We start from the raw sequence: 21,586 nt of genomic DNA, 5'->3' as shown, positions 1-21,586 counted from the left end.
ATGTTGCTGCATATTTTGTACTGGAAAAAAATGAATTGAATTGGTTATAGTAATTTGAATCAACACAAATCAGAAAAAAAAAGAGTTACAAAAAAAGATTGTCATATTTTATAGAGAAACAGGAAAAGTATTTTTTGTATATATATCAATTGTCAATTTTCTGACAAGTTACATATCTTGCTAATAGGATGTTGTTGAAAGCTTTCTCAAAATGCAACAAGCAAAGATGCACAAAAGAAGGTCAAAATGAAAGATGATTTTTTTTTTCTATCTTGTAATATAAAATGAATATATATATATATATATATATATATATATATATATATATATATATAATAATATGTACTCAGATTCTGCCTGAATTTAGGCTGATATTAATGTAATTGGCGATTTATAATTGTCAGTGGAGGTGAGTGTGAAACCAGTACTTGTCTATTTTGATTTGTGCAGCCGCGTCATTTTGTGTTTAACTTTCGCGCCGAACTGATTTAATTTCAGTTTTGTAGAATTGACATGAATGCAGCTGAGATGTTGTGATTCAATGTAAAAATATTCTCTCTAATTTTCTCTGTTCTGCCATCATTATATGTATATATATATATTTTTTTTTCAATACAACCATAGGCCTACTGTTCACAGAATTCGGTAAAGCTGTACAGTTTAATGAAATATTAGGGCGGTGATATAGCTCAGTCACACCGCATCTGCCTTCCGATCTAAGGGACCGGGTTCAATTCCCGAGTCTCACTGAGCAACGTTTTGTGTAAGCATTCCACCCCCTCTAGTAAAGAAGCAAAAACCCTCGGATAGGACATTTATATAATGAAGGTCCCGTGTGTGAGATAGCCACTAATCACGCACGTAATAAAACCCACTTCATTTATTCATCGTAAAGAGGAAGGTGCTAACCTGGTGAAGTGGTCCCCCTAACCACCCACACAAGAAAAGCAGGCGAATGATGCCAACCCCTCGTGGTTTGCCCAGGTGACAAGCAGTAGTCAGCAAAATGGTATCTACCAGGTACATTGATTGTGCCATACACTTGAATGAATGACATAATCTATTGGGTTTGATGATTTGTTTTGTTTCTTGTCCTTGTGAATCCTATTAAGCTGTTTGATTTACAATGTTTCTATCATTCTGTTATCTCTATCCAGTTTGATTGTATAAATTGATGCTAAGTTACCATCTCTTTGATCCAGTTTGATTGTGTAAATTGTTGCTAAGTTACCATTTAAAGCAAGGCTGAGGCAAACTTAATGGTTGTTACAAGTAGGAACACAAACTGGCACTCTTTATCATATGAAGAGTTTGATAAAAAAAAGTGTGAACTCCATTCATGCTGATTTGAGATATTTGCGATTAAAGCTGCTAAAAAGCAGAAAATAGTAAGAAAATATGAAATAATCTTAATCATAACTTCAGGAATATGCCTTGTTATGTAACAAGTGAGGTATCACTGGAAAGGTCTTAAGTCGCTCTATCTGATGATGGACTTACTTTAATTTTTTTTTTCAAAACGGCACTTAACTCGTTTTGCGACCAAACTCTTCACTCACAGCCTTTCCATACTGCACGAGACACTCTCTAGTTCCATCCTCACTAAATCCACAATAGGAAGCTTTAGATTTGCGGCGCGGACGTTTGAGACGACGAGTGCGCTGGACGTTCTCTTCTCCCCCTGCGTCGTGCTGAAAGGTAGCTTTACATGTCCAAAGTTTAGACGCAGTGTATAAAAAATTAAATGGCTCCCCCAAAATATGATCGGTGCATGAAGTAGCTCTCGACGTCGTGAATTGAGTGGACGTATAGAAATAGCCCAGAACGCGTAGTGAAAAACTTAGACGACGCGAGCTAAAAATAGATCAACTTGATGCGCGTTTCTGCGCATGAGCAGAACATTTTTTTTTCCTCTGAACGTCCCCGTCGCGAAAATCACAAGCTCCCTGATGGTGGATCTCTTGAGTAATGTTTAACAGCGTAGAAGAACAACCTTTATTCCAAAGGTATACATTACATTAGGAAATATGTGCGTATGAAATGAAAAATTTACTTCTAAGAGTACTAGTGGTGAACAGGCTCTACCTGTTCTATTTAACATTATTTCGATGTGTGTGAATGTGTACAGCTGAGTCAATATAAAAAAAAAAAAAATGAGTGTCTGTACAAAGTATAGTAGTTATTTATCTCAGGTTATGTGGATCTGTATAATATTAAGGGCTGCCCAATGCGCTTGTCATACTATGTTTTAGTAATAGCAAAAATGTAAACTTGTTTATCTTGGGGCTTTCCTTTTTTGTATTGTTTTGCTTGCTTTCTTTTCCTTTTTTTCAAACATTATAATTATGCTGTATGTGTATTTGGTGATTGCAGCTTAATATGGTTAAATGTCATATTTCCTGTTCATTATACATACAGAAACTTCAGCACCCCCCCCCCCCTTGCAGAGGAGAAACCATATTTTGCACAAATTTTGACATACACAACTACTTTCACAGAGAGCAATTTGTAAGACAAGACTGGAGTGAAAAATGTATAATTTTTAGACTTATAGAGGTGGAAGTTACTTGCTCTCCCCTTGGGCATTATGATTTTGGTTTAGAGGTTCACCATAGTACCCAAGAATGTTGATATATATATATATATATATATATATATATATATATATATATATTGTAGTTGCTCCGCGTATTGGCAGTACTAGAAATAGCAATAATAATGTCACAATAGAGGAATGCATCAAATGCCAATTACCTTGATTTAATTCAAAATCCGAATTTTCGGGGGCCTCCCCCTTCGTCAGGGATGACAGGGCTAATGAATTTCCACAGTGATATCAACAGTGATATTAACAGTGAGGTGTTACTATCACTGTGGAAATTCATCAGCACTGTCATCCCTGACGATGGGGGAGGCCCCCGAAAATTCGGATTTTGAGTCAAAATCAAATCAATTGGCATTTAATGCATTCCTCTATTGTGACATTATTATTGATATATATATATAATAATTATCTAACAAGGCTCAACACAAATTTCTCTATAGGTGGCCCAACATCTATTCTTGGTTGCCCTGGGACACCGGGCCTATATATGTATATGTATATTAAAAATGGGGGTTTGGTAAATTTTATCTTATGCACACATTTTCAAGTGCCCTTTATACTGAAAAGAACTAGGAGAGACGAACTTTTTCCCCCAATGGAACAGTAATCTTTGGTGCACAAAAATCTCGGTCAATTGCCTTGGAACGCGGGTGCCTGATCATTCATTTTCTGTACATTATGTGTACGCCTCAGGTGCAAGTTTCGAGTGGTCTTGTGGCCTTTTTGGTATTGTGTGCATGAATGAATATTTTATTGTCGATACCATAATCATATTGTTATGACATAGGGTTTAGAATTACTTTGTTGCAATTGCAAGGATATCGAGGTGTCTTGCCGATTTTGCCATTATTGTTATGTGTAAAATAAAAGTTCGTCGTTACTTTCTTAAATGACCATTTCAATATCTCAGTCGCCAGCATATTTTTTTTTTTAAGATGTCTTCGGTCAAATTATCCAATGTCTTTTAGAAAGAGCTTATATATACATCTTTTGTGCTATTTTATGCCCTCTCTAGGTCTTATGACATTACATACATCCATACGTTCATATAGTACATGCATGTATAGGCCTACACCAGCTCGTACAATCGTACCAACATTCAGATATAGATACATAAATTCATGCATAATATGTATATGATATATATATATATATGTATATATATATATATATATATATATATATATATGTATATATATACATATATATATATACATATATATATACATATGTATATATATACATATATATATATACATATATATATACATATATATATATATATATATATATATATATATATGTATATAGCATGTAAATACACACAGACAAACATAAACTCATACATGCACACACAAATATACATACATATACAACTGTATGTATACAATTACGTATACATACCTTTGGCCATATATTGATAAAATACTGTAGTACGCCTGTGTGCATTCCGTGTATAGATGTGTGAACGTGATGAATAAAACGTCAGAACTTTGACAGAATCTCCACCGGTGTCCAGTCACAGCTTTGATAGAGAGAAAGAGAGAAGGACACCAAAATTATTTAAAATGCTTACGATGCTTTTTCAGCACCTAAGTTGAGACTACCTCAATTATCACCACCAATAACGTAACAGCATACTTCCTTGCCGCAAAGAAATAATCGCGTGCAATTAGAATTCTCCGTTAGTATTGGAATTGTTTCCCCTAGTTGATTATCATCTGTTAGACACCTGGTTTGATTTGTTTGTTTTGGTTTGCTTTACTTTGTCCTTTTATTCCTTATGTTATTGTTGTTGTTATTATTGTCCAGGCCTGGAATCCTGTGACGAAGACACCAAAGGAGTGTCATTATTTTTCGAGTACCTTCCGCAGATGCTAATCTCACTTCCTTAATTCGCTAAACTGGCTCACCACTCCATAATTGATTTTGCACACGAAGTAACATCAACACGTACAATGGTATGATAGAGGTTTCACTGAAATCACCTCCCTACTGGAATCGAACCTAACACAAGCTACAGTTTCACATGAAGTTGAATGTTTGATTACCTACTTAACTTTACTAACTTATTAACCTTAATTACTTAAATCCATTCTTGTTAAGTTGAGATATTTGCGATTAAAGCTGCTTTAGAAAATAAGAAAATAGAAGATACATGTATTTTAATCATAACTTCAAGAACGTTCCTTTTTATGGTACAACTCTTAGTGAAGCATCACTAGAAAGGTTTTATTTTGATTGAAATCTGATGATGGACTTTCACATTTTTAAAGATGGTGCTTGATCCATTTTGCGATCAAAATCCTCACGTGATTTCTCAAATTATAAAGTGACGTCAGTCGCAAGGATACTGCAGATTTGATAAGGTGAAGATTAATACCAGTCTTTACGGCCAGGGCCATGTTGCATAAAAGTTGAGATCAAACATAATTCAGAAAATTGAACTTAAGTATCTGAATACTCGATTATAAAAGTTGAGATCAAACATAATTCAGAGAATTGAACTTAAGTCTCTGAATACTCGAATCTGATTGGCTGATAGCAGATTTATGTTTAATTTTCTGACTTATGCTTGATTGCAGCTTTTTCATGTAACAGGGCCCTGGTAACCTGGGTATCAGCCAATCAGAATCGAGTATTCAGAGACTTAAGTTCGATTTTCTGACTTATGTTTGATCTCAGCTTTTATGCAGCAGGGCGATGCACAATATTCAAAATGTTTTCATATCGGATATAAAAACACGTTCTCACGATGGTAATAATCTCGCTCTGATGATTTTTAGGGGTGAAATCATCATCCCAAAACATGATTTAACCGTTGTTTTTGTGTACACACCATGGGTTGAACAATATTAGGAAGATATAGCATAATTACCTTACAATTAGTGTGATTTGCACTGTATGGTTGCGAATAATATCACTGTCCGGAGAAACTACTGTAAAACATGATATATTCGCGGCATGAAATTTTCGCGAATTGGAGCTGACAGCCTTTTTCGTGGTATGAAATTTTCGCGAATTGCTACTGGCATTCAATGCATGTAGTGTAGACAAAAGCTTTCGCGTGCATTTTAATTTCGCGAATTTTGGCGCTCGCGAAATTCGCGAAATTAAAATGCACGCGAAAATTTCTCGTTTTACAGTAAGTGATTTCCAAATGATATGACACTCCTGTCAGTATGTCCAATTTTCATGAAACATTTACATATCTATACTCATAGCTTGATCTAACTCTATTTTTCTACTGAGATCGAAGATCACTTAATCATGATTCATGTGATTTATCTCGAGAGAAGTTGTCGACATGAAAACAGAATATTCTCATAGTTACAACACACTAAATATGGATTATGGAATCAAAATCATACAGGAGGTGATACATTATATATATATATATATATATGTATATATATATATATATATATATATGTATATATATATATATATATATATATATATATATATATATATATATCTGTGTGTGTGCGTGTGATATACGTACAATTTGAAGTTCGTTCTCAGCAGGCATTGTTTCAAGCATTCCTTTTTATACCGGCGTAGATTCGGCGATGTAGGCCAACAAGCCAGCTGAGAGTTATCGGATATCTCAAAACCAGAAACGATTGATTTATGTTTTCCTATAGTCAGATAATCAAAACAAGACTGTCAGAACATAGCTATTATGCTGATGTCAGCGATCGAAAGATTAAAACTCATATTCCACATTAATTGACTTGTCCTGGCGTGTATTATTTTGTTGAAACATTAAAGGTTTGAAAAAAAAAATGCTACTTGTAGAGTTATATTTATGGAACTGAGTATCATTATTGATTGATTTTTTTTTTTTTTTTTTTAGGGGGGGAGTATTTTCTTAAATTTGTTTCCTTTTTGTCACTGTGTTGATATTTTCCCAAATGTTGTAATTGACCATGGATTGAAATGTGTTATCAATAATTACGTTTCATTAACGCCTTGAAAGAGGCTAATTTTAATCCTCAAAATAGAACACCAGCTCCAGGTATCAAAAAATATTGTTACCTCTGCACAGTTGGTCCTTGCGCGTGAGGGCTTAGCGAGCACCGATGTGCGTGTGATAAAGACTTGCAGGGGTGCCTCTGCCTGGGCCGGGGTAAATGAATCCCATCCTTTGTTTAATTTCTGAGGTGAATCTGATTCGTCAGAGATTATTTCCTCCCGCCTTTCAGCAGGGACCAGATTAAGAAGTTCTCACCGTAAGTACATCTTGAAAGACCGTGTATTATTTTCTTTATAATATCAGTGTTGCAGTATACGTTAAACCGGTTTGAAAGGCACTGAAAGGTCGGAACTATTTCCTATAAAGGTGAGTCGAACATATACAAAGTACATTTATTGCTTTACTGACCACTGCTTGTGCTGTGTCGATCAAGAATTAGAAGTTAATTTCATGACACGAGAATCGTTCTTTCTATAGCGACCTTTTCTTTCTATCCTTGGTCCAAGCATTCTATTGTGTCCAATTGGTTAAGTCATCCTATGTGTGCGATAAGTCAAAAAATCATAGAATTTATTTGTGGAGGTGGATTTTTTTTTCGACCATGCAGTAAAGATAGGTGCTCCATTCCATGCTATACAGGAACCTATCATTTATATACATGTGTATGTCTTTCGGCTTTGGGAATTTAGGATTCTTATTGTGGTTTTTTGTTTGTTGAATTTTCTGTATTTTTGTTTTTATTTTGTTATTCTTTTTTTAGTTTCGGCGATACCACGTAGATGGTGTATATATGAAACATTCTTCCGATCTTGAGGTTATAAGATCAAAATCAACAATATATATGGAGTAATTCTAGCGAAGAGTGTGCCCTTATAACATGGCTAACGTCCGTTGGAAATTCAAGATTGATGATGTGATTTTATTTTGTAGGTAGGCCTAAATGTGCTGGTTTTATTATTGTGAAACAAAAAGAAAAGTAGGGGATGATGAGTGCAATATGCGTGGAGCTTTAAAGGGATGATACGGTATTGGTGGAGATGAGAATTGGGCTTTTAACTTTTTGCGAGATAACAAGAAAACACTTATTAAATAGTACAGAGCATTCCATGTTAAGAGGAATTCAAAGTTTATTTGATAAAAATCGGGTTTGGAATGACTGAAACATCCAAAAACAAAGTAAAACAAAGCGATCGTAATAGAGTGTGGGTCCCACACTTATTAGAATCGCTCTGTTTTGGATATCTCAGCCATTTCAAAAGCAATTTTGATCAAATAAACGTTGAATTCCTCATAGAATTACATGCTCCTTCATATTTCATAAGAGGTTTCTCATTATCTCACCAAAAAATGTTAGAAACCTGAAATTAGGTCTCAACCAAAACTATACAATCCCTTTAAGCTTTCACTGTATTGTTGGTGGTACTGATACTGCTTCTCCTTTTAACAATTTTTCTTTGTATATATGTTCCACTTCTGTTCTTCCTGTTCATTTCACTCTCCTCTTACACTCTAAAAAAAATCCGAGTCAGAACTGACCCAGAACTGGGTCCGTTGGGGTCACACACCGTTCCGGGTCAAAAATGACTTGGAATTTGGTCATGAAGACCCCGAATGGGGTCACCCTGACCCAATTCATGACTCTGAATGGGTCATATCTGACTCCATTCCTTGTCATTTCTGACCCGGAACGGTGTGTGACCCCAACGGACCCAGTTCCGGGTCAGTTCTGACTCGGATGTTTTAAGAGTGTATATTCCATATATTTGTATATCATCATTATATATCTATATTTTTCTCCACCTCCTGTTTGCGCGCGCACTCTAACTTTTCTTAAAGGGAATGTACAGTAATACAAATAGATAAGGTGAGGATTCAGCTTGTTAACGTTTTACCTGATATTTAGAATCCATTCTATGAAATGTTAAAAAGCATACAATTCTAAGTGGACTCAAAAGTTTATTTGATGAAAGTTGGTTTTGAAATGACCCAGATATGTGAAAACAAGGAAAAACAAAGAGATTCTAATAAAAGTCGTGGCCTGTCAGTTTTATAAGGATCGGGTTTTTTTATATCTCAGCCATTTTAAGGCCAATTTTAATCAAACAAACGTTGAATCCTTCTTGAAATCACTTTTTTTTTCATATTTCATAAGAAGTTTCTCATCATCTCACCAATTAAAAAATGTTATATTAAACCTGAATCCTCATCTTAACCAGTACTCTACAGTCCCTTTAAGCAACCCCTTTTCTTCTTCCTCTTTTTTCTTCTTCGTCTATACATGGCGTACTTCTTTTGCCATGTAAAGAAAAATTCGAGAGGTCAGCTTTCATTAGCAATAATGTGAATTACGTGCTGATACATGTTGTTGTTTTTTTGTGTAAAGTGAGCAGTACGAGATGCGATAGAGCTATATAGATCTACGACAATTTAGCTCACAAAATAGAATACCATTGTTCAGTGACGTAAGAGCATGATATATGGTGCAGCGTACTATTCGGAGGAAGTAATACTACGATTGCAGGAAGAACGGGGGAGTGGAAAGTTTCATTGGAGCAGCGGAAGGTCCCGGGAAACTGTCCCACCAGTGCCAATCACACCTTATAACGTGGTACTGTCTGTTATACAAGGGAAGAGGGAAACTGTCCGAGCATAGCGTCAATCACTCCTTGTATGGATGTCCGTTATACCAAACTGATACACCCTGCACTTTGTAATAAAGCTCTGGGCTCATATAGTCTCAATCTTCATGATCTTAGGTCTTGTAGTTGAATGGAAAGTACAGACTCCCGCCCACTTACGGGAAAAGAAATGAACATAATGCAGAATCCCACATATTCTTTTGTAATGACGTAGAAAACTGGATTAAAAGAAACAAGTGCACAAATTCAAAATCAGGTGTTGCAGCGTTTTCAAGGAAAGTTTTACTGAAAATCTATAGGATGCAGGCCTGCCAAAAAGCACTTCGAGGTTGACGTTTCCTGTATAATGTGCGGGTTTTTATATAAGATTTCTTTTTAATGAGATACTCATCACGTAAAAATATGTCCATTCGCATATAATACTGCTTAAAATCAAAATTAGTCTATATCGTGGTATACCTGTGTGTTATACCTAAATATTTCCTTTGACGACTTGTGGTAACAAAAATCAACGAGAAATTGGCGTAAAAAGTCCTGTATAGTTAGTTTGATTTGTCTTCAATGCAATAATGTTACGATCGAAATTATGTTATAGATGATCTGGTCAACTATTCATTTTCATAACGATTTGACACTTTTGATATCTCACATACCTAATTGGAACAGCACACACAGTGAGAAGTCCTGCCCCCCATCGCCATGGCATACCTTATCGTCGTAACCGTATTAGTCGTCTCCGTTTTGTCCTGCTTCGTCCCCGGGAATCTCGGCTGCGCCTCGCAGCAGGGGCAGGCATGGGAGGTGCCGGGATCAAAGTCCTTCTCGAGGGACCGGCCTTCCAGGCCATTGAACCAGGGTGGTGTAAGTATCAAAATCAATGTAAACTGGCTGGAAATCATGCACGTACTTCAGATATCTCATTATCTCATTATCTATACACGCTGTTCAGTTCAATTCAGTGCAGTTTTATTTCTGCATTCTACTGTCAATACAATGAAACAAAAGTTTTGGACGGACATGAATTATGATTGGCTTAATAATGTGACATTGTTAATGTCATATTTCAATATATCTTAATATGATATGTATAAATTGCTCTTTTGTATGACATGTTTTATATAAAAATGAAAATTAATAAATGAGATGAAATGATATGATATGCCGGCATAAACGCATGAATCCATTAATCATATATGCATCAATATACGTTATGATTAGTGTATATAGGGAAAACTTATAAACAAAGCATTTTACTTCGTATAGGCCTACATATATGAATTTGAAATATTCTTACCTTATGCATCATTATACTTTGCAATAATCTATTGCTTTCTAGTTTTAGTGATTGTCGACCACTAGGACGATAACGGGAGGTATAGATTTTTAGATTCAAAAGACGACACATCGTTTTCAAGGAAGGAACCATAATGGCAATTAGTTATGAGAATTAGTATTTGGTAGTTTCAGTAAAAGGTCCTAAATTTTTGCGGTATTTCCTCCTGCGCTTTGTTTTTCTTGCGCTTCAGTAAAGTGCAATTTTACACCATGATGACTAAGTTTGAAATGTTTATATTGTATTTTCATAAAGAAGCAATAATCGTAGCACATAGCAACTGAACGTGCGAAGATAACGCAATATGGTCTCCCATTGGCCTACAAACAATCTTCATTATAGATTCCAGGTTTTCACACAAAATCAATACGCAGATCTTAATCATATAAACGGAGAACATCGGAAATCTTACAATTTCACCCCAAAACTGAGTCACATCATTATCCTTGCTAACGGTAGTTTGTAGCTATACACTACTATAAATAGCCGCGCATGTACGCCTGAACCGTCTTGTGTGCTACAAGATAATCATTTTCAAGATCATGCCTCTTACATCCATTGCATTGTATACTGTGGCTGCGATGATGATGACTCACTGTACTATGACTTAAAAAAAGGAAAGACAAAAGGCAAGATTTTGATAGCGTGCAGCAGTTTCGTTAAAGTGACTTGTCAACTCACTGAACACGCTATATACCAAACACCTGATTAGACCGGGGGCCCAGAGCATTTATTCAGCTGAAAAGGGTCACACTTTTTAATGGTCTCATCATGTAAGGATGTGGCCAAGGGTCAATAAAATGAATTGCTGGGAAGTCACATCCTGTACCGTAAGCCTAGGGACCACAAAAAGGGACCCCGAAAAATGGATTTATTCAGCCGAAGGGGGTCACGGACAAAAGTTGGTGGATATTGTTCCTTTGGGTGTACTTATCATGAAAACAGCAATGCCAGCTATTTTATCCTGTACGGGGCCCCAGACAGTAGCCCCAAAGGGCCCCACAAATATGGTGTTATTCAGCTGAAAAGGGTCACGGCTAATTTCTTTTGCAATGGAAGTAGTTCCCATCAGAGATATCCAAAACACCAATGCCAGCTATTTTATCCTGTACGGGGCCCCAAACAGTAGCCCCAAAGGGCCCCACCCCCATAGGCCCTACGTACAAACACACACAGACATTGATTTTATTCAGTTGAAAAGAGTCACGGCTAATTTCTTTTGCAACGGATGGAGTACCAATCAGAGATATCCAAAACACCAAAGCCAGCTATTTTATCCTGCACGGGGCCCCAGACCGTAGCCCCAAAGTGCCCCACCCCCTATAAGCCCTACGTACAAACACACACACACACACACGCGCGTTGACTTTATTAGCTGATAAGAGTAACGGCTAATTTCATTTGCAATGGAAGTAGTACCCATCAGAGACATACAAAACACCAAAGCCAGTTATTTGTCCTGTACGGGGCCCCAGACAGTAGCCCCAAAGTGCCCCCCCCCCCCCCCCAGCACACATACTCACACAATAGTTTCATTCAGCTGAAAAGGGTCAAGGCTAATTTCTTTTGCAATGGAATTAGTACCCATCAGAGAAATCCAAAATACCAAAGCCAGTTATTTTATCCTGCATGGGGCCCCAGACAGTAGCCCCAGACTGTAGCCCCAAATTGCCCCCTTACCCCCTCCCCCTCCCCCCCCCCCCCCCACACACACACATTGATTTTATTCAGCTGAAAAGGATCACGGCTACTTTCTTTTGCAATCGGATGTAGTACTCATCAGAGATATCCAAAGCACTAAAGCCAGTTATATTATCCTGTACGGGGCCCCAGACAGTAGCCCCCAAGTGCCCCCTACCTACACACACACACACACACACACACACACACACATATTGGTTTCATTCAGCCGAAAAGGGTCACGGCTAATTTCTTTTGCAATGGAAGTAGTACCCATCGGATATTGAAAATACCAGTCAGATATTTTATCCTGCACGGGGCCCCGTACAGTAGCTCCAAAGTGTTTTGCTTTATTCTCTTTATTGTTTGCATCTCTTCTTCTTCTTAAATATGCGTTCCTTCGTCTTCATTTTCGCGACAACGACAACGCGTCCTCCTCATCATCATCAGTTTTGCTGTTCTGGCAAACATTTCCCAGCGTATCGGCTACGTTCGATTTTAGAGCGGCGAGAGCGGAAGACATGCATAATTGAGTCGGGAAAGCGTAGGAACAGCGTAGCTAAAGCGGCCAACAGCGTTATCGAAGCAAGAATGAAGCGTCGTAGGAACAGGCCTTGATTTTATACGAGAGTAGAGAACTTAGTTAGAGCGTCGTTAGAGCGGGAAGGTCGTGCTTTGGTCAAGAAAGCGGTGCAGCAGCGGGACCATGTCGTCGGTGTCTAGTTTAGACTATATTTCCCGTTCTTGTGCCGCTGTTACTACGGTCAGAAAAACCTAGAATTGTTACGCTCATCCCGCGGTATTTACACTGTCACTGCTCTCTCCCCGTTTGAGCTACGATTCAAAATAGGTCAATCTTGATGGGGAGATGAGGAAGAAATTTTGAACCAGTTAAAAATTTCCTCCCGATCTGTAAAATTGCCAGATCCAACCCCATCACCCAAACGCTGCTGCTACGATGCTCCCGGTCCCCGTACACTTTTGCCGCTCTCTGCCGATCTGACAGATTGAATAGATCGGGATGCAGATCTTGATAGTGGAATTACATGTGGGGACACTTTGGAACACTCCGTGGGGCCCCGTATACAGCTATATAACTGGTTTCGGTGTTTTTGATACCTCGTTGAGTACTACTTCCTTTGCAAAAGAAATTATAACAGTGATTCTTTTCACTTAGAATAAAATAATACGGGAGCACTTTCCAGCTTCTGGCTGGGGGCCCCTTAACTGGATGGGTTTGTGTTTTACGTATCTCAGCTGTTAATTCCACTGCCAAGGAAAATAGGCATACATGACTTTTTTCACCTAAAAACACATAATTCATATGGGATGGGAATACCTTGGGGCTATACCTGTCAAGGGCCCTGCATCCGGGCCAACATCGCACCTCTTTTAATCGAATTCTTTAATGTTGAATTAAATTTAGCGAAAATTTCGCCTAGATGATGTGGTAGTTCAATGTCATATTAATCTCTTCATTCAAATTTATTTTGAAACATTCACATTACCTCTAACCTTATTCTAAAATAACACTTTTTCAACTGAAATCCATATTTATATAAGACAAGTATCATTCCACTATCCGTTCATTCATAAATTCATAATGATATAGTCACGTGATTACATGCTGCGCTCGTTCAGTCAAATTGATTTCTGGCCATCTAATTTAACATGTTCTGCAGTCAATTAAACAGATATGTTCGTCCTTGGCCTCTTTCCTTATTTTCTTTCATCGTAGTTATTGTTTTGTAAGCATCATAGCATTTCATGTTTTCGTATTCGTTTAAGAGACTTTGACACCATTTTTTTTAACGTGCTTTTTGAATCCAAAGAAGTAAGAAGCCACATTTAATTATATGGCTGCTACGAGCGCTTTATTACGAGCGGTCGGCCAGTTCCAAGAAGTCAAGGTTATGATCCTCAAATGTTTTTTTTTTTTCAATAATTCTTTCTATGTCTTCTAGAGATATACGTCTGTATCTATTGTGCTGTCATGACTATAAAAAAAATGAAGTTAATCTGCATTACTGGTACATGTATAGGCCTATAATAATGACATGTATATGACAGAGAAGGAGCGTTACCAGTCTGGTTACAGAACAACCAAATCCAGTTATACTAGATACAGTGGCGTATCTAGGGAAAACGGCGCCCGGGGCAAGCGAGGAAATCTACGCCCCTAATTTCTGAAAAAGTGTTCAACCCCAACCCCATCCCGGAACGGTAGGGACTTTATGCTTTTTCATAATAAATATATGCTTTTTCAAGCACTTAAAGGGGGTCTTTTGAAAGTGATTTAAATGTAATAAATTGTGATAAATTTTGGCGAGCGAGCGCAGCGAGCGAGCCGAAAATTTTTGTATGTCAGCTTACAAAACATGGAATTTTTGTCATTTTTATGCTTACTAAATCGTACAATTCTACTCAAGATATAGTGACGGCCTTATAGATAACGATTTGTACCAACAAACTAAAATACTAGAACTTAGTACGCGCGAGTGAGCCGAAATTTGTATATTTCCGCGTCATCATCACGTTTTGTTCTTATCTTTTTTTGTGACAAAGTTTGGTGAGCGAGCGCCAAACTTTGGCGAGCGAGCTATTAACTAATAGATAACCTAACGACTTATACGAACAAACTGAGGACTTGAAAAAAATACTCTAAATCACTACGCGTGAGTGAGCCAAAATTTGTATATTTCCGCGTCATCATCACGTTTTGTTCTTATTCTTTTTATTTTGGCGAGCGAGCGCAGCCAGCGAGCCGAAAAATTTTTGTATTTCAGCTTACAAAACATGCAATTCTTGTCATTTTTTGTTTATTAAATCTTACAATTCTAATCAAGATATAGTGACGGCCTTATAGATACGATTTATACGAACAAACTGAGGACTTGAAAAAATACTCTAAATTAGTACGAGCGAGTGAACCGAAATTTGTATATTTGCGCGTCATCATTACGTTTTGTTCTTATCTTGTTTGAATTTTTGCGCGCCCCCCCCCCCCCCATGTTCGAAACCGTTGGCGCCCTGCTTTGATCCAATCGGCGATCGCTTCAGAACGACTAAAGTCGGTGTAACATTTTGCCTGCTAAATATAAAATGACATGTGTGAACACAATATACATTGTCATTTTGTCCGCATCATCATCATGTTTTGTTTTTATCTTGTTTGATTTGGTTTTCTGCCCCTACCTCCCCCCCCCCCCCCCCCCCGGGTCCGGGCGAGGGTTTTTTTTTTCTTCTTTTTTTTTTCTTCTTCTTCCTTTTCTTCCCTCTCTTCTTTCTCTTTTTTTTTTTAGTTTTTTGTTTTTGGCGCCCCCAAGGAGTGGCGCCCGGGGCACGTGCCCCCCTTGCCCCCCCCTAGATACGCCACTGACTAGATAAGAAATATGATACTTTTACTGCTTTATAACAGTACTTTATAGATGAAACGAAAACACATATAGAAAGACATGTTAAAATGATCTGAAACAAAGAAATAGCATGATTTGAATTTGAATGAACACGTTTGGAATTTGACTGTCTTTCGCGAAATTTAATGACTGAAATACCCTTTTCGGCAAGTGAAGGCGAATTTGAATGAACGTAGGGTACCAGCCAATTTGAATACCTTCGGGGCTATTCACTTCGGGGCTACTGTCTGGGACCCCGTACAGGATAAAATAACTGGCTTTAGTGTTTTGGATATCTCTGATGAGTGTGCCTACTACTTCCAATTGCAATAGAAAGTAGCCATGACCCTTTTCAGCTGAATAAAATCAATGTGTGTGTGTGGGGGGGGGGGGGAGCAATTTGGGGCTACTGACTGGGGCCCCGTGCAGGATAAAATAGCTGGCTTTGGTATTTTGGATATCTCTGATGGGTACTACTTCCACTGCAAAAGAAATTAGCCGCGACTCTTCTCAGCTGAATGAAACTAATGTGTGTGTGTGTGTGTGTGTGGGGGGGGGGGGGGGGGGAGCTCCTTTGGGGCTACTGTCCGGGGCCCCGTACTGGATAACATAGCTGACTTTGCTGTTTTTGATATCTCTGATGGGTACTCCTTCCATTGCAAATGAAATTAGCCGTGACTCTTCTCAGCTGCACGAATGAAATCAATGTTTGTGTGTGTTTGTACGTACTATGGCCTATGGGGGGTGGGGCACTTTGGGGCTACTGTCTGGGGTCCCTTCAGGATAAAGTAGCTGGTATTGGTGTTTTGGATATCTCTGATGGGAACTACTTCAATTGCAAAAGAAATTAGCCGTGACTCTTTTCAACTGAATAAAACCAATGTTTGTGTGTGTTTGTACGTAGGCCTATGGGGGGTGGGGCCCTTTGGGGCTACTGTCTGGGGCCCCGTACTCTCTAAAAAATTTCGAGTGAATAATTCACTCCTCGGAAGGAGTGAATAAAATTTCACTCAATTAAGAGTGACTTTCACTCGTTGTCGAGTGAATTTCACTCTTGTAACAAGTGAAATTTGTGTGAAACCCATTCGCCGAGTGAATTCCGAGTGAAAATTAAGCCGAGTGAATTCCGAGTGAATACATAATTAAACGCATTTGGCTAGGCCAATAGAAATTGAGAATTCCCCTGTCATGTGTTTACTCTAAGCCAATCACCAGCCGCAATTTCCCCTGGCTTGGGCGCGCGGGGCAGGTTTACCTGAACAGCGACGCGTCGCCTGTGCGTGGACTGTGTGCAATTGCGTGCTGTGTGCTAGCTGTGAGTGTATTATGCATAGGATCACAGATTTACGTGCGTGTAAGTGCAATCGTGAGAATCTGAGCCTGGATGTCGTGATGGACGTGAGAAAATGTCTGTCTTCAAATTGAGTGGGGCGGAGATATCATTCACATTTTTGAAGGTAAGCAAACCATAGATCGATCTAATTATAACTTGTTGAGTTTTTTTTTTTCAGCATTACGGGCTAGTCTAAAGTTATACCTCTCCGTAAACGACCATAAGTAAGTTACCTTTAGGGTTCTATACGAATAACCCCTGGCCGCCCGTGGCACAGTTAGCTATATGGAGCTGGTCATACCATAGAACACCTTACGAACAGCTAGAATCCGAGGCCGAAACTCAACTGGTACACACTAGGTGTTGGGATCTAATAATACGTTGAGTCTTTAAACTTTAGTTAAATTGTACACGTTGGGATCTAGGGCTTGAACTATTCAAAAAAAAAAAAAATGAGTGATGAGTGAAACGTTGGTCGTTAGCCATTGAATTGACATTCGTAAGCATAATATCATCACATAACTATACACAGCCCAGTCGCTGTACGTAGGTACGTCTTAATGTACAGCGACTGGGCTGTGTATAGTTAATCATCACACAGAGATTACTGTGGTCGAGTGTAGAGATCGAACTTTAACTGTTACTAAGCTGTGCTAACTAAAGCAATACTAATAGATTAGAGGCGCCTAGCGCCAGGCACGTACTCTACATTGCTATTGTTGAGTTGACAGCCGAATCACTGACACTGGTCTGTGTTGCCAGATGAGATGGTGATCTCGATCAGTACGGTAATAAAGAATGGTGAAATTTGGTGATTTATGATTATTGTTCATTATATACACTGTATGTAGTAAAAAGGACTTTTATTTGCCGCAACATTCGAGCATCCAAACAGCTGGGAGAATACCACGTACACTAGCTCCCACGTCATGTGTCGTGATCATCTACTACTGTACTAGGTAAGAAGTATGATGCGTGTACTGTTCGTGTTAAGTTTTGGTCCACTGTGACATCACACTTCTAGCTGAAGATCAGCGTGCTCACACATCATGGAGATCGATCCCCCTTGTAGCAGACGATGACTGGTACTATTTTCAACGTTGTCTTTTTATGAAAGTTACAAGTGACCTTAGGTACCGGTATTGAAATTTGGCAGAGATCATCTTTGGGTCTTTAATTCTAACATTAAATGTGCTGATGTAGCTAAAAAAGTAATTAGGCCTACTAGCTTTTGTATTGGTGCTCACTTAGTATTTGTGTGGACAAAACAACTGCATAATTATTGTCTTGTGGAAATGAGTTCTAAATCCATTTCTGAACCTTGTGTTTTCATACTTTCCTCCAGATAAAGACGTAGACATGACAGCTCTTTGGGAGTGATGGTGATTTAAAGGAACTCGGTGTAGGGGTCATCATTTGGAGAACAAAGACAGATATTGATAGCTGTACAGTCTCTGTCACACGAAGAGGGTGCAGATCACCAGATTGCAAAGTACCAGATGTGGTCAACGACTAGCCATTGAATTCAGGGTTGACGAATGCTGGAAACACCGGGCCAACATCAGCGAAGGAGCCTCTGAGATATGGACTTCCATTGCATTAACCCTGCTGTAAGCTATTCTGTTGTTTTCCACTATAATTAATGAAGGGAGACTAGTTTGGAATTGATTTATATTTATTTTACATTCTAGAGTCTTAGTAATTACATAAGAGGCTACATTAAGAGACTGAATGCTTGGTTGGTTTTATTTTGTTTGAAGAAATGATTTTCAAGATACTTCATGGAGCAATTTTGGAGCTGTCCTTCCCTCTGAAAATGAGCTTGTCTTGACAGGTTAGTACTTGTATTTAAGAAAAATGTGTATCGTGTACTTGCTGTATCGACAGAAGTGAAAACCATGTTAGGGTCAGTCTTGAGTTGTGTAAGTAGAGCTGTTGCTAATGTCAAATATGTATGTTAAATGATTTTGCTCTTCAAGTTTATAATGTAAACTGGAGGAACCTACTATCCTCATGCCATTTGTATTATTCATAAAACCATTAAATTTTACTTATTTGCCCAGGAATTCAACACACACATCACTTCAAGGGGGAAGAGATACTTCAAAGCTGAGGGAAGGAGTTCTGACTGTTCCGAGGAGACATCTGCACACCCAGATCATTGCAGCATATTTGTTGTTGAAAATGGAAGCAGAAAACTGTACAGCGTAAGTTCAATTATTTAAAATATTATTATTATTCATATATTATATTATCATAACTATTGAAAATTGGTCTGGAATACCAGTTTCCATGTCATGTCTTGTACTACATTTCCATCCAATATATAACCATGTAATTTGCCTGTTCATTTTTTTTTTTTTTTTGGTCTTCTCAAGTATAGAGAAAAGCAGACTAAAATTTGCCCCCCCCCCCCCAAAAAAAAAAAAAAGAAAAAAAAAGAAAAAAAGAAAGAAAGTAGAAGGGACCGGTAAGTATAACATTGTTAATGAAGTGATGTTATAGATTTAAAAATAAGACTGGTATACTTGTATGAGACATGTAAACAGAGTGTACGTACAAGACTCCACGCTGACTTATTTTCTTGGTAGCCCCATCAGCCACATGTATATTGATTTGATAATAGTCCTAATACTTTTGATTTAATCATCACAATGATTAATAAAAAAGTGGGAGTTGATGTGCCATGAAGTTCAATGGATAATCACATCTTGTATAAATTTTTCTACTAACTGTGCACATTCACACTTAACCTATCTGCATGAAATTTTCATATGTATTAACTGATATCTGGCTCAAGTAGCAATAAATCGTCTGTTGAGAATGAGAAGGGCTTTAAGTCTTCTCGAACACTATGGGTTTTGTGGACACTTAACGCCCTTATCATTCTCAACCGACGAAATGTACTTGAAACAGTGGTACTGAATAGCAATAGAAATTAATGCCAAAAAAAAACCCATAAAAATAGTTCAGCCCCTTAAAAGATTAAAATGAGGGCCAAATTTTTGATGTTATATATTTGTGTCCTAGAATATGATTAACATTCTTCTTGCTTTCTTTTTAAATTCAGATACCAAGTAGTGAGCAAAGGATGTTGTAGCCAAGGCTGTTGCGATGCAGTACCCCACTTTGTGAGACACCACACAAGGTGCAAAAGGACATGTAAGTTTATACTCGTAAGTTTATGTGATCTACAACTTTTTTTAGCCCTCTTTAGCAGAAAGCTTAAGTGACATACCTTGTAACATGGTATCTTATTCATCTAGCTTGCAAAAACTTCAACATTTTCAACTTATCTCAAGAGCTAGTGGACAGAATTAAGCAACCAAACGAGGAGTTGATCATCCTTGTTTAGTTAGGGGGCAAGGACCCAAAGTTTTTCAGGTTATGGGCATGACCCCCCCCCCCCCCCCCCCCCAAAAAAAAAAAAAAAAAAAAAAAATGGCCTTTACAGGGAAATTGCATCTATTTCTTAATCAACTCATTGTGCAAATATACAGGCAATGTGAGGACTTTTTATAATCTTTGATGTACCTTCTCATAGATGTCTAATAACGTTGTGTGCAGATTGGCCTGATTCCATGACTTAGGTTCGATAAACGTTAACTTCAACGTAACGTAATGTAACTTAAGTTCCAACATGCCAGTTGCGCCGTTCATTTATAATAAACCTATTCTCGTTTTCTTCAATAAGAATGCCACTACATGTATTTCTACTGCTATCAGATCTTCATCAGTTATAGTCAACTCTGTGCCAAAGTCAAATTTGTTGAGACTCAAGAAAAAGCTTTGACTTACAATGCATTCTTATATTTCAGGAGTATACCTGTATGGCAAGGATCATGGATTCATTGAGTATCGTTTGAAGACCTTGAGGAGCTATGACACCACTCATCACCTCAGGCAGAGAGAGAGAGTAGTTGTAGCTCCCACCAAGCCCCTGACCGAGCACCATTCCATCGTTAGATTAGAAGCCCAATGAGAAGAGACAGCTACCATCGGTGTATAGGTCTAAATACCCTTGCTTTTTCCTCTTTTGAGATACAGTATATGCTCCTCTGACGTTGGAACTTACATTCTTGTTGAAGAGTCAGCCTCATCAGGCTCAGCGGTAGTTTAGCATGAAGCTGTTACCAGGATGTACTGCAGCACTTCAACAAAAAGTAGAACAGGGCTCGCCGATGAAAAGAGTTTGTTGCATAGAATGTGTGATTGTTAATGCTTTAAATTGTTGATTGTTGTATATACTAGTAACTGAAAATAGTTTTGACTTATATAGTCAAATAGTCAAGAAAAATCTCCTCTTCATGGCCTCATGTTAATCAATACATTCAACTGTAAGGTGTTCCAAGCATATGAAAGAATGTTTGGCCACACACAGCTTGGCATTCCGCATGATACGAATCTGGCTGCGCTCATGATTAAGCACCCCCTTCTCTCCAGCAATTCTGACTTGCTTTAATAAAACCTTTTTATGGTCTAATATTCAAGAGAGAAAACTGTTGACAGACACTCGTATGTATTTTTTTTCTTTCCCTCATTTTTTTTATGCCTCCGCCACGAAGTGGTGCCGGAGGCATTATGTTTTCGGGTTGTCCGTCCGTCCGTCCGTCCGTCCTTCC

General features: G+C 38.1%; 1 long non-coding RNA gene across 1 annotated transcript; it reads left to right on the top strand.

Annotated features, from left to right (window-relative positions):
- Positions 1 to 19,080: 19,080 nt before the first annotated feature.
- On the top strand, positions 19,081 to 21,270 carry LOC139721701 (uncharacterized). Its single transcript, XR_011710239.1, has 3 exons — positions 19,081 to 19,171; positions 20,035 to 20,126; positions 20,783 to 21,270. It is a non-coding gene; the product is annotated as an uncharacterized lncRNA (long non-coding RNA).
- Positions 21,271 to 21,586: the final 316 nt, after the last annotated feature.

This window comes from Diadema antillarum, unplaced genomic scaffold (assembly GCF_040938485.1).
Source record: "Diadema antillarum isolate AM-2024a unplaced genomic scaffold, OU_Dant_1.0 scf00000147, whole genome shotgun sequence".
Taxonomy (NCBI): domain Eukaryota; kingdom Metazoa; phylum Echinodermata; class Echinoidea; order Diadematoida; family Diadematidae; genus Diadema; species Diadema antillarum.
Note: the sequence above shows the minus strand (reverse complement) of the source record. Positions and strands in the feature narration are given on the sequence as shown.